This window comes from Herpailurus yagouaroundi, unplaced genomic scaffold (assembly GCF_014898765.1).
Source record: "Herpailurus yagouaroundi ecotype Mexico unplaced genomic scaffold, PumYag 187, whole genome shotgun sequence".
Taxonomy (NCBI): Eukaryota; Metazoa; Chordata; class Mammalia; order Carnivora; family Felidae; genus Herpailurus; species Herpailurus yagouaroundi.
Window position 1 is genome coordinate 2,580,060 of NW_024412418.1, and position 15,084 is coordinate 2,595,143.

Consider the following 15,084-nt stretch of genomic DNA (forward strand, 5'->3'; position numbering starts at 1 on the left):
TTCTAAGCATTTCTTTTCTTTTTTTTTTTTTTTTGCTATTGTAAATGGGATTTATTTTTTAAAGTTTATTTATTTTTGATAGAGAGAGGGAGAATGCAAGCCAGGGAGGGCAGAGAGAGAGGGAAACACAGAATCCGAAGCAGGCTCCAGGCTGTGAGCTGTCAGCACAGAGCCCGACATGGGGCTCGAACTCAGGAACTGTGAGATCATGACCTGAGCGAAAGTCGGACACTTAACTGACTGAGCCACCTAGGAGCCCCTGTAAATGTAATTTTCTTAATTTCTCTTTCTTATAATTCATTGTTAATGTATGGAAATGCAACTCAGTTTTGTATACTGACTTGGTATCCTGCCACTCTACTGATTTCTTGGTTCTAACAGGTTTTTTTGGGTAGAATCTTTAATGTTTTCTATACATAAAATAATGTCACCAGTACAGACAATTTTACTTATTCCTTTCTAACCTGTGCCTTTTGTCTCCTTTACCTGCTATGTTGAAGATAAGTGGCAAGAGTACGCATCCCTGTCTTTTTTTCTAATCTTAAAGGAAAAGTTTTGAGTTCTTCACCATTGAGTATGATGTTAGCTGTGGGCTAATATCCAGGGATAAAACCCCATTGCTCATGTTTTATCATCCTTCTAATGTGTTGTTGAATGTGGCTTGCTATTTTGTTGAGGAGTTTTCCATCTTTGTTTTCAGAGCTATTGGTCTTTAGCTTTCTTTTCTTGGATTCTTGTCTAGCTTTGGTATCAGGGTAATTCTGGCCACATAAAATGGGTTTAGAAGTATTCCCTCCTCTTCAATTTTTTGGAAGGGTTTGAGAAAGATTTGCATTAATTCTTTAAATGTTTGGTAGAATTCACCAGTGAAGTCTTCTGGTCCTGAGCTTTTATTTATTGGGAGTTCTTGATTATTCAACTTCTTTACTAGTAATTGGTTTGATCAGATCTTATACTTCTTTATAATTTAGTTTTGATAGGTTGTATGTTTCTAGGAATTTATCAGTCTCTTTTAGGTTATCCAATTTGTTGGTGGATGATTGTTCATAGTGGTTTCTTATTATCTTTTTCATTTTGTGTCATCATTTGTAATGTCTCCTCTTTCTTGTCTGGCCTTATTTATTTAAGTGTTCTCTCTTTTGCCTTAGTTGGTCTAGCTAAAAGTTAATGAATTTTGTTTATCTTCCAAAAAAAACTTCTTAGTTTCACTTATCTTTCTATTAGTTTTCTAGTCTCGATTTTACTTATTTATGCTCTGATCATTTTCTTCTTTCTACTAACCTTGTACTTATTTCTTCTTTTTCCATTTTTTTGAGGTGTGAGATTAGATTGTATATTTGAGATCTTTTTTCTTAACTTAACCATTTGTCATCATAAACTTTTCTCTTTGAAATACTTTTGCTGTATCACGTAAGTTTCGGTATATGGTATTTCCTTTTACATTTGTCTGAAAAAATTTTTTAATTTCTTTAAACAATTTTTCGAGTCATTTTTCTTCAGGAACATATTGTTTAATTTTCACATACTTGTGTATTTTCCAGTTTTCATCTTTGTTATTGATTTCTAGTTGTATGACATTGTGGTGAGAAAAGGTGCTTGGTATGATTCCAATTGTTTTAAATTTGTTAAGACTTGTCTTGTGGCCTAACATATAATCTGTCCTGAAGAATGTTCCATGTGCACTTAAGAAAAATGTGTACTCATCTGCTGTATGATGGAATGTGTGTATGTATCTGTTAGGTCCTTTTGGTCTACTATGTAGCCCCAATCCAGTGTTTCCTTACTGATTGTCTGCCTGGATGATCTATCCATTGTTGAAAGTGGAGTACTGAAGTTCCCTACTATTACTGTATTGTTTTCTATCTCTCCCTTCAGATCTGTCAATATCTGCTTTATATATTTAAGTGCTCCATCATTTGGTACATAGACATTTACAATTGTTACATTATTTGAATACACTGACCCTTTTATCATTATGAATGACCTTTTTTCTTTCTTACTACAGTTTTTTTTACGTAAAGTCTATTTTGCCTGATTAAGTGTAGCTACTCCTACTTTCTTTTGGTTTACATTTGTATGGAATATCTTTCAACTTGAAGAAATTCCTTTTAACATTTCTTGTAAGGCTGCTCTAGTGACGACGAACTCTTCAGCTTTCGTCTGTCTGGTAAGACCTATCTCCCTTCAATTCTGAAGGAAACTTTCATGGGTAAAGAATTCTTGGCTGTCAGCTGTTTTTTCTTTTGGCACTTTGAATGTATCATTCCACTCCCTTCAAGTATGCAAGCTTTCTGCTGAAAAAAATCTGCTTATAGTCTTATGAGGGTTTCTTTGTATGTAAAAAAAAATCCTTTTTTTAAACCTTTTTAAAAGTGTTTATTGATTTTTTGAGGTGGGGGAGAGGGAGAGAGATCAAGAGAGGGGCAGAGAGAGAGACGGAGGGAGACAGAGAATCCAAAGCAGGCTCTGTGCTGTCAGCTTGAATTCATGAACTGTGAGATCGTGACCTGAGCTGAAGTTGGACACTTAACCAATTGAGCCACAGGGGTGCCCCCAAAATCACTTTTCTTTTGTTGCTTTTAAGATTCTTTGTCTTTAGTTTTTATCAATTAAATTATAATGTGTCTTGGTGTGGGCCTCTTTGGATTAATATTTTTGGTCCCTTTTGGGTTTCTTGGATTTCGGTGTCTGTTTCTTTCCCCAGCTTTGGGAAGATTTTAGCCATTATTTTTTTGAACACATTTCTGCACCGTTCTCTCTCTTTTTCCTTCTGGGACATCTATAATGGGTATATTGGTCCACTGTATTGTGTTCCATATGTTTCTGAAGCTATTTTCACTCTTTTATTTTTTTTATTTTTGCTCCTCTGATTAGATGATTTTCATTGACCTGTCTTTGAGTTTGCTGATCCTTTTCCTCATCTGATCTAGTCTGCTGCTGAACCCCTCTATTGAATTTTCCAGTTTATTATGTTCTTCAGCTCAATGATTTATTTGCTACTTTAAAAATATTTTCTGTCTCGGGGCACCTGGGTGACTCAGTCTGTTAAGCCTCCGACTTCAGCTCAGGTCACGATCTCGCAGTCCGTGAGTTCGAGCCCCGCGTCGGGTTCTGTGCTGACAGCTCAGAGCCTGGAGCCTGCTTCCGAGTCTGTGTCTCTCTCTCTCTGCCCCTCCCCCATTCATGCTCTGTCTCTGTCTCAAAAATAAATTTAAAAAAAAGTTTTAAAAAATTAAAAAAAAAAATCTTCTGTCTCAAGGTGCCTGGGTGGCTCAGTAAGTTAAGCATTCAGCTCTTGGTTTTGGCTCAGGTCATGATCCCAGAGTTGTGGGATTGAGCCCCATGTCAGGCTCTGTGCTGACAGCATGGAGCCTGCCTGGGATTCTCTCTCTCTTTCTGCCCCTACCCCGCTCTCACTCTCTGTCTCAAAATAAATAAACATTAAAAAAATAAAAATATCTTCTCTTTGTTGAAATGTTCACTTTGTTCATGCATTGCTCTCCTGACCTTGGTAAGCATCTTTATGACTGTTATTTGGAACTCTCTTTCAGAGAGTTACTTACCCCTGTTTCATTAAGATTGGTTTCTGGAGATTTATCTTGTTTGTGTGTGTGTGTGTGAGAGTTTGCTTATTTGTTTGGAACATATTTTTCTGTTTATTTTCCTTGACTCTCTGTATTGGTTTTTATAGATTAGATAAAACAGCCACCTATCCAAGTCTTAACAGACTGGTCTCGTATAGGAAATAAACTTTGTCAATAAGCTTGACCTGAGTATTTATTTTCCTCAAGCCTCTGTGTTTTTGTAAACCACTGCCTTTGCTCTTAGTGATTCCCAGGAGACTAGGGTGTCCAAGACCTGTTGGTATCCCAACAGCATGGGAATTGCACACATGCCTGTTTAGGCTCCCAGAGAACTATTAGCCAGCTCCTTCAGTTTCCAATGCAAGCTAATTTGAAACCCAATCTCCAGACAGCACTTGGGCAAGTCAAAATATTAGATATGATGCAATCAGGAATAAACTGGGAGCCGGTTGTTTTTGCCTATGTATTCTGTGCTTAGCCAGAGAGGATAGCCTCTGGGAATGCATTTGTACCCATTTAGAGTCACCTCTCTTTTTTTAATGGTTTATTTTAGAGAGAGAAAGAGCATTGGGGGGCGGGCAGAGAGAGAGAGAAACAGAGAGAGACAGAATCTGAAGCAGGCTCCAGCTCTGAGTGGTCAGCACAGAGTCTGACACAGGCTCAGACTTGCAAACCACAAGATCATGAGTTGAAGTCAGACACTTGACTAACTGAGCCACCCAGGTGCCCCAAGCCACCTCTTTTTTTTTTATTTCAAGTTTTTACTTAAATTCTAGTTAATTAACATAAATGGTAACATTGGTTTCAGGTGTAGAATTTAGTGATTCATCACTTACATGTAACACCCAGTGCTCATCACAAGTGTCCTCCTTAATACACATCACCCATTTGGCCCCTCCCTCACCCACTTCCCTCCATCAACCCTCAGTTTGTTCTCTATAGTTAAGTCTCTTATGGTTAGCTTCCCTCTCTCTTTTTTCCCCTTCCCCTGTGTTCATCTGTTTTGTTTCTTAAATTCCACCTATGAGTGAAGTCATATGGTATTTGTCTTTCTCTGACTTATTTCACTTATCACAATACACTCTACCTTCATCCATATTATTGCAAATGTAGAGCCACCTCTTTATTTTGTGTGTTCCTGGAAGGATTCATTAATACTGAGCCTTGCCAGCTCCCAGAGCTAGGTGATTTAGAAGCCAGTCCCTCCCTGGCAGCCTTAGAAGACGAGGTGTTAGATTTGTAGACAAACTCTTTTTAGGGAGAAGCTGGACACTTGGCTTTATTAGGGGGGTTACCTGAGGAGAGAAGGCAAAGGATGTCTCCACTAGCTCTTTTAGGCTTCTGGGAAGATCCCAGTGAGCTCCCATATATGGGTTGATTAGAAGCCAGAACCTCAGGTAGCAGCTGGGAAAGTATGCAGTCAAAGACTTCCAGGGAGACTGGGTGATGGGCATTTTGCCTGCTCCTTCTGTGCTGAGCCTGGAAGAGATAGCGACAAGAAATGCCCATGCACCCATTTTAAAAACTGCTTCTTTGTTTGATGTGGCCCTGTAAGATTCATGGATGCCAAGCCACAATGGCTCTCAGAGCGAGGTGATTCACAGGTCTATCCCTTGGGTGGCAGCTTTAAAAATGGGGCACTAGATGTGTGGTCCAAATCTTTCGCTTCTCAGGAAGAAACTGAGAGTTAGGGATTCCCTCCTGATTGTAAGGGGCTGTGCTGAGGGTAGGGTTTATTGCAAGTGTATCTCAGCCCTTCCTACCCATTTCAGTGTGGCTCTTTTTTAGTTCACGTAATGTGTAGAGATTGCTTGGCCAGTTTCTGGATTTCTCAGAGGTAATTGCCCCCTCTGAATGTGTCCTTAGGAACAGAGAAAGTCAAGAGCTTCCCATCCCACCACCTTGGTAACATCACTTGTGACCCCATGTAATTTAGGGACCAAAGTGAATTGATTCTTTGACAAGTAGCCCTTTGGTCTTTGTTTCACGATCATGTTAAGAGAGGAGTTAAGATGGCAGAGAAGTAGGGGAACCCTGGTCTTTCCTCATCCCTCAAACACAGCTATATTGAGGCCAGTTCACTTGGAATACCCAGGAAATCAATCTGAGGGCTGACAGAAGGATCTCCACATTTGGGAGGAGACAACATGGCAGGTGAAAGGAGCATGGAAGTGAATCTGGGGGAGGGAAAAACAGCAGTGCTGCAGAAGGGAGGGAACGCTTTCCCTGGAGACACAAAAGGGAGAGGAAGAGAGAGGGGTTGCGAGTATGGTGGGAGGTTTGCACAAGAGGAAAGCCTCTCCAGACCAAGGACTGGGGAGCCAGAGGTACTGAGTGTCGCAGGTATTTTGCAAACTTGTGGAGTTCAAAATCTGAGGTTTTGGAAGTGTGCAACTTTGGAGTGAAGCTGTGGCATGCACTTCTGGGGAGAAGAAGGGCACTGGCCCCAGAGTGCATAGCATGGCGTAGGGATCTCTTGGGTCACAGTGGAAAAGAACATTCCCCTTCCTGGAGTACATTTGAAGAAGGTGTATTGCTTCCCCAAGGACAAAACACCCTGCAAGCTCCACCAAAGGCCTTTCATAGGCAGGGGACAGAAGCACACACAGAGGGCATGTTACCTGGTTACTGCTTATCATGGTGTTAGGCCACAGATTGTGTAGAGTGCCCAAGAGTGGGGCTGCTTTTCTAGGACAAAGAACATCAGACACAGCGGAAAGGCTCTCCTCCAGAGGAGGTGGGAGGGTCCATGCTATGCTGGGTCCTTTAAGATTTCAAGTTTGGAATCCCACCTGGGTGCCAAAGACAAAAAGGCAAGAGAGCTGTGGAGCAGGGCACACTGACTGCCCTCACTATTTTGTGAGGGCTTCCAGAACAGTGGGGGGTGTGAGATCCTCTGTCTGAGGTTGAGAAAGTGGAGGGGCACCATTTCCCCCATCCATGCCAACACGATGGGACTTCAGAAAGCAACACAGTATCCCCCAGTGGAGGCAGGACCTGTGTGCACCAAACCCCACCTCTCTGTGCCTGGCAACTGCCTATTTATGGGGGCAGGACTGACTCTGAGTCAACACAGTGGGCGTCTCCTCTAGAAGACCAAAATAGGCATCACCCTGCAAACACCAAGTTGATTATCATAGAGTGCTTCAAAGTGTCACCTACAATTCTGGTAAAAATAGGACCAGGTTTACTTTTTTTTCCCCCCTTCTTTTTCTCCCTTTTAAATCAGGCTAATAGTCTGTTGTTTGTGTTTTTATTTCCTTCTCCCTCCTTCTCCCTCTCTCTCTCTCTCTCTTTCAGAATCAGGCTTCTTTTTTTCTTTTTCTATCATTTTTCCTTTTTTCCTTGGAATCAGGCTTATGGTTTTTTGTTTTTTTGTTTTTTTTTTAGGCTTATGGTTTTTTGATGTCTGCTTGGTTTTCTTTGTTCCTCTTCTTTTTCTCTTTTTTGTTTTGGTGGTGGGGGGGGGGGAATCAGGCTCTTTTTTTCCTTTTTTTTTTCCAGGCTTATTTTAACAAACAAATCAAAGCACACCTAGTTAAAGATCCAAACACTCCCCACTGCAACAAGGAGGAGCCCTGCAGAAGACTGACTAGTGGGAAAAAGCAGCCAAAACACAACAGCAGAGTACACACAGCATACACCTGGGGTTGAGCCTCATGTTGGGTTCTGTGCTGATGGTGCAGAGCTTACTTAAGATTCTCTCTCTCCCTCTTGCTCTGCCCCTCCCCTGCTTGCATGCATGCTCTCTCTCTCTGTCTCTCAAAACAAATAAATAAACTTAAAAAAAATCACAGCCAGGGACTTGCTCAAAACAGATATAAGCAACATATCTGAAGAATAATTAATTTTTTAAAAATGTTTATTTATTTTGAGAGAGAGAGATAGAGCGAGCAGGGGAGGCACAGAAAGAGAGAGAGACAGAATCCCAAGCAGGCTCTGCACCATCAGCATGGGGCCCAATGTGGAGCTCAAACACATGACATGTGAGATAATGACCTGAGCCAAAATCAAGAGTCAGGTGCTTAACCAACAAAGCTACCCAGGTGCCCCTGAATAAGAATTTAGAGCAACAGTCATAAGACTACTGGCTGGGCTTCAAAAACAAAACAAAACAAAACAAAACAAAACAAATCAACAACAACAACAACAAACGGAGGCCCCAGAGAAACCCTCACTACAGAGATCAAGGACCAAAAATTAGTCAGGCTGAAATAAAAAATGCTATAAATGAGATGCAAAACTGACTGGATATAATCACAATGAGGATGGAGAAGCAGAGGGGAGAATAGGTGACATAAAAGATAAAATTATGGAAAATAATGGTGCTGAAGCTGAAAAGAAGAGGGAAAGAATACTATTAGATCATGAATACTATTAGATCATTACAGAACTCAGCAACTCCATAAAGTGAAACAATATCCATATCCTAGGAATCCCAGAAGCACAGGAAAAGGGGGCAGAAGGATCATTTGAATAAATATTAGCTGAGAACTTGCCTAATCTGGGGAAGGAAACAGGCATTCAAGCCCAAAAGGCACAGAAAACTCCCCTCAAAATCAACAAAAACAGATCAATGCCACAACATATCACAGTGAAACTTGCAAAATACAAAGATAAAGAGAGAATTGTGAAAGCAGTTAGGGATAAAAGGTCCTTAACCTACAAATGTAGACACATAAGGTTAGCAGCAGACCTGTCCACTGAAATTTGTCAGGCCAGAAAGGAGTGAGAAGAAACAGTCAATGTGCTGAATGGGAAAAATATGAAGCCAAGAATACTTGATCCAGCAAGGCTGTCATTCAGAATAGAAGGAGAGATAAAGAGTTTCCCAAACAAAAACTAAAGGAGTTTGTGAATACTAAACAAGCTCTGCAAGAAATTTAAGGAGGACTCCTTGAAGAAGAAAAAAAAAGCAAGAGCAACAAAGACTAGAAAGGACCAGAGAACATGACTAAAAAAAACCAACTTTACAGGCAACACAATGGTACTTAATTCAAATCTTTCAATAATCACTCTGAATGCAAATGGACTAAATGCTCCAATCAAAAGACATAGGGTGTCAGAATGGATAAAAAAACAAGATCCATCTATATGCTGCCTACAAGAGACTCATTTTAGACCTAGAGATACCTGCAGATTGAAAGTTAAGGGTAAAAAAAGCACCTATCATGCTAATGGATATCAAAAGAAAGCCAGAATAGCCATTCTTATATCAGAAAACTAGATTTTAAACCAAAGACTGTAACAAAAGATGAAGAAGGGCATTATATCATAATTAAGGGGTCCATCCATCAAGAAGATGTAAATATTTATGCTCCCAACTTGGAAAAACCCAAATATATAACTCAATTGATAACAAACATAAAGAAACTTGTTGGTAATAATACAATAATAGTAGGGGACTTCAACATCTCACTTCCAACAATGGACAGATCATCGAAGCAGAAGATCAGGAAGGAAACCATGACTTTGAATGACACACTTGACCAGATGGACTGAACAGATATATTCAGAACATTTCATCCTAAAGCAGCAGAGTACACATTCTTCTCGAGTGTGCATGGAACATTCTCCAGAACAGATCATATACTGGGTCACAAATCAGCCCTCAACAAGTACAAAAAGATCAAGATCATACCTGCATATTTTCAGATCACAATGCTATGAAACTTGAAGTCAACCACAAGAAAAAATTTGGAAAGCCCTCAAATATATGGAGGTTAGAGAACATCATAATAAAGAATGAATGAGTTGACCAGGAAGTTAAAGAAGAAATTAAAAAATACATGGAAGTAAATGAAAATGAAAACATAACAGTCCAAACCCCTTGGGATGCAGCAAGCGCAGTCCTAAGAGAGAAGTATATTGCAATTCAGACCTATCTCAAGAGGCAAGAAAGGTCCCAAATATACAACCTGACCTTACAATTAAAAGAGCTAGAAAAGGAACAGCAAATAAAAACTAAAGCCAGCAGAAGAATTAAAGATTAGTAATAAAGAGGTGCCTGGGTGGCTCAGTTGGTTAAGCGTCCAACTATGGCTCAGGTCATGATCTCACGGTTTGTGGGTTCGAGCCCCGCGTCAGGCTCTGTGCTGACAGCTCAGAGCCTGGAGCCTGTTCTGGATTCTGTCTCCCTTTCTCTCTGCCCCTCCCCTGCTCACACTCTGTCTCTGTCTCTCTCAAAAATAAACATTAAAAATTTTTTTTCAAAGATTAGAGCAGAAATAAATGAAATAGAAACAACAACAATGACAACAACAACAGATCAACAAAACAAAGAGCCCATTCTTTGAAAGAATAAACAAAATTGGTAAGCACTTAACAAGACTTATCAAAAGTAAAAAAGGACCCAAATAAATAAAATCACAAATGAAAGAGGAGAGATCACAACCAACACCACAGAAATACAAACAATTGTAAGAATACTATGAAAAATTTCATGCCAACAAACTGGGCAATCTGGAAGATATGGACAAATTCCTAGAAACCCAAAAACTAACAAGACTGAAATAGGAATAAATAGAAAATTTGAATAGATCCATAACCAGCAAGAAATTGAATCAGTATTCAAAAATCTCCTAACAAACAAGAGTCCTGGGCCAGATGCCTTCCTAGCAGAATTCTACCTAGCAGAATTCTACCCAGACATTTAAGAAAAGTTAATACCTATTCTTCTCAAATTGTTAAGAAAGAAAGAAAGAGAGAGAGAGAGAGAGAGAGAGAGAGAGAGAGAGAGAGAGAGGAGGAAAACTTCCAAAGTCACTCTATGAGGCCAGCATTACCTTGATTCCAAAACCATAAAAAGACCTCACTAAAGAGGAGAATTACAGGCCAATACCCTGATGAAGATGGATGCAAAAATTCTCAACAAGATATTAGCAAATAAAATCCAATAGTACATGAAAAGAATTATTCACCATGATCAAGTGGGATTTATTCCTGGCTTGCAGGTCTGGTTCAATATTTGCAAATCAATCACTGTGATAACTACATTAATAAAAGGAAGGATAAGAACCATATGATCCTGTCAATAGATGCAAAAACAGCATCTGACAAAATGCAGCATGCATTCTTGATAAAAAGCCTCAACAAAGTAGGGATAGAGGGAGCACACCTCAACATCATAAATGCCATATACAAAAGACCCACAGCTAATATCACCCTCAGTAGGGAAAAACTGAGAGCCTTTCCCCTACTGCCAGGAACAAGACAAGGATTTCCACTTTCACCATTACTATTTAACATAGTTTTGGAAGTCTTAACCTCAGCAATCAGACAACAAAAAGAAATAAAGGGCATACAAATCAGCAAGGAAGAAGTCAAACTTTCCTATTTGCAGACAACATAATACTCTATGTAGAAAACCCAAAAGACTCCACCAAAAAGCTGCTAGAATTGATACATGAATTCAGCAAAGTTGCAGGATACTAAAGTCAATATGCAGAAATCTGTTGCATTTCTATGCACTAGTAATGAAGTAGCAGGAAAAGAAATCAAGGAATTAATCCCATTTGCAACGGCACCAAAAACAGTAAGACACCTAGGAATAAACCTAACTAAAGAGGTAAAAGAGCTGTACTCTGAAAACTATAGAACACTTTGAAAGAAACTGAAGAGGACACAAAGAAATGCAAAAGCATTCCTGGATTGGAAGAACAAACATTGTCAAAATGTCTATAATAGCCAAAGCAATCTACGCATTTAATGCAAACCCTGTCAAAATACCATCAGCATTTTTCACAGAGGCAGAACAAACAATCCTAAAACATTTATGGAACCACAAAAGGCCCCGAATAGCCAAAGCAATCCTGAAAAAGACAACAAAGCTAGAGGCACCATGAGTCTCCATTTCAAGCTGTATTACAAAGCTGTAGTCATCAAGACAGCATGGTATTGGCACAAAAACAGACACTCAGATCAATGGAACAAAACAGAAAACCCAGAGATGAACCCACAACTATATGGTCAACTAATCTTCAACAAAGCAGGAAAGAATATCCAATGGAAAAAAGACCATCTCTTCAGCAAATGATGTTGGGAAAACTGGATGGCGACATGCAGAAGAATGAGACAAAACAAATTCACAAATGGGTGAAACACAAAAACAAATTCAAAATGGGTGAAAACCCTAAATATGAGACAGAAAACCACCAAAATCCTAGAGGAGAACACAGGCAGCAACCTCTTTGACCTCAGCCAGAGAAACTTCTTACTAGACACATGGCAGAAGGCAAGGGAAACAAAAGCAAACATGAACTACTGGGACTTCACCAAGATAAAAAGTTTCTACACAGTGAAGGAAACAATCAACAAGACTAAGAGGCAGCCTACAGAATGGGAAAGGTATTTGCAAACGACATATCTGATAAAGGGTTAGTATCTAAAATCTATGAAGAACTTATAAAACTCAACACCCAAAACAACAAACAAGCCAGTTAAGAAATGGGCAGGAGACATGAAGAGATGGTTTCCAAAGAAGATATCCAGATGGCTAACAGACACATTAAAAGATGCTCAACATCACTCATCATCAGGGAAATACAAAGCAAAACCATGATGAGATACCACCTCACACCTGTCAGAATGGCTAAAGTTAATAACACAGTAACAGCAGATGTTGGTGAGGATGCAAAGAAAGGGGAGCCCTCTAACACTATTGGTGGGAATGCAAACTGGTGCAGTCACTTTGGAGAACAGTATAGAGGTTCCTCAAAAAACTAAAAATAGAACTACCCTAGTATCCAGCAATTGCACTATTAGGTATTTACCCAAAGGATACAAAAATATGAATTTTAAGGGGTACATGCACCCTGATGTTTATAGCAGCACTATCAACAATAGATAAACTATGGAGAGAGTCCAAATGTCCATCAACTGATGAATGAATAAAATACACACACACACACACACACACACACACACACACACACACACACATGTTGGAATATTACTCAGCCATCAAAAAGAATGAAATCTTGCCACTTGCAACAATGTGGATGGAGCTAGAATGTATTATGATAAGCAAAGTAAGTCAATCAGAGAAAGACAAATACTATATGATTTCACTCATATGTGGAATTGAAGAAATGAAACAGATGAACATAGGGGAAGGAGGCTAGAGAAGAGAGGGAAGCAAACCACAAGAGACTCTTAATGATACAGAACAAACTGCGGGTTGATGGAGGGAGATAGGTGGGAGATGGGCTAGATGGGTGATTGGTACTAATGAGGGAACTTGTTAGAATGACCACTGGGTGTTGTATGTAAGTGATGAATCATTGAGTTCTACTCCTGAAACCAATTTTGTACTGAATATTAACTAAGATTTAAAAAATCATGTTAACGCATTAGGCACATGAATACTTGACACTAAGTGCATATGATCTGGGGGAGTTCTTAGGAGAAAGACTGACTAGTGGCAGCATTTTTCCTCATAGAAACCCCAAGAAAGTGAGAACAGTGTTATCTTTCTTGAAATGGGTCAGTTTCTACCCCTATAATCACCCTGCCATAAACAAATTTTGTGTTTGATTGTAGAAGTTAAACTAGAGGGTCCATCAGTTGGAAGACATTGAGAGGAGATAGTGGGGGCACCCACTCTATTTCCTACTCTTCCTTCTTTCCTTTATTCTTTTCTTACCTCTTAAAAAATTATTTTCCTTGGGGAAAATTCCAGAATGGGATGTAGTGATGTCCAAACGAGCAAAGATTCTCCTGCCTTTTCATATGAACTTCTCATGCTCCTTCTCCATGCTGGTAGCACAAAACATGTGTTAAACCCTCCACAATTTTCTCATTTTAACAACAGCAATATATATTAACTGATCACCTACTATGTGTCAGGGACTGTTCTAGGAATTTGGTCAAATATTGAATAAAACACAGATCCCTTGGTGAGCCTACATTTCAATGATTACTTATTAATATAAAATAAAGCACATCCATAATGCTAGAAACACTATGGGGTAGGGCAGTGTAGTGCATTCTCATATATATGGTGGAGCTGTACTCTCTGAATGAAAATCCCAGATATGCTTTTTGTCAGCTCTGTAAAGTGGAGAAAATGATTTGACCTCTCTGTGCCACAGAATCCTTATCTCTAAAATGAGGGAAAATGACAGTTCCCAAACTACAGATTTATTTCAAGAATCAAATGAATGAGAAAATCTAAATGAACAACTTGGAAAAATATCTGGCACATATTAAGCATTCCAAAAATATTAGTTGTAATTTTTGGTATTAAGTACCAGGAACAGGTACAATCTGGACTAAAGATTATTATTACATGGGAGGGGGCAGGGAATGGTTAGCAAATTGGGTGGGACTGAGCTATAAGTTTTCCAGAGTATAATTTACAAATTGGACTCATAATAATTGGGTACAATCTAGCATCTACCCCTTATATATGTGCAGTGGTTCTTGTATCAAAAATTTCAGTGGCAGGAAAAGGAAATATACATTTCTATTGGTGAGAGTCCCAATATGGACGTCAGTTGAAACCCTTCCATTGGATTACCTGGTAGGCAGATACAAATTACCCTTTTCACATTCCCCATTAAACATGCTGACTATAGAAAGCAGAAATGGTTTATAGTAAGGGAAACAATATTTCTACTAAATACCTGTACATGCGTAATGCATTGTATTCGATAATTCTTTATTTAATTAAACATTTATAAATGCTTACCATGTACGAGGAGCTTGTCTAAACAATTACTGTCTAAGCCATTATAATTATTATGTATATCTAAATTAAGAAAATATATGGTCTCATTTCTGCTTCTAAGTTAGGTTTAGAAAGCTGTAAAAAAGCACTGATCCCACACTAATGATCAGAAAAGGCTGGATAAACTACAACTCACACATTTTCCTGGAACTCATTAAGGACCTGCAGGCACAGGGCAACCCATGAGCCTGGATGGGAACTTCTTCAGCAAAAAGGGACACATGGATTGGGTCACTTGTGGCAGAGCAGGGCGGAGGGAGAACTTAATATTCCTCTAAACCCTACAGAGTAAGTGCCATTATTTACTCCTCTTTCTAGACAGAAGAACAGAGGCATGGAAAGAGGAAATAATTTGTCCAAGGTCACACAGTAGGTATGTGGGGTCAGTCAAGATCTCAACCATGTTAGTTTGGCCCCATCGTCCTCCCTCTGAGCTACTATGCAATGCTGCTTCTATCATCATCATCTGGGCTTGCACCCAGCACCCAGAGGAAAACACATAAATACACTGAGGGCCAGTGCTCCTGAATCTTTCTCCTTGTATCCGGTCCCAAAGTACGTGAGAAGATTTATATGTATTATTTCATATAACAGAGCAAGGATAACCACCACAGAATCAAGGAATAGCATGAAAAATTCTTGGTTACCTAATACAACACTTTTGGCAGCTGGGGAACCAACCTAGCGAGATTAAGAGACTAGTTTAAGATACAAGGGTGGTAGAGACCCAAATCTTGACTGACTGTTAGTGCTGAAGGAGATCGAGGTCTA

General features: G+C 39.4%; 1 long non-coding RNA gene across 1 annotated transcript in view; it reads right to left on the reverse strand.

Moving 5' to 3' along the window:
* The window catches only part of LOC121043388 (uncharacterized), a 25,337-nt gene extending 11,460 nt beyond the window's left edge, over window positions 1–13,877 (reverse strand). Inside the window, exon 1 of the long non-coding RNA XR_005796821.1 lies at window positions 13,228–13,877. This is a non-coding gene — a long non-coding RNA (uncharacterized LOC121043388). The remainder of the gene's footprint in view (window positions 1–13,227) is intronic.
* Between the last annotated feature and the right edge of the window lie 1,207 nt (window positions 13,878–15,084).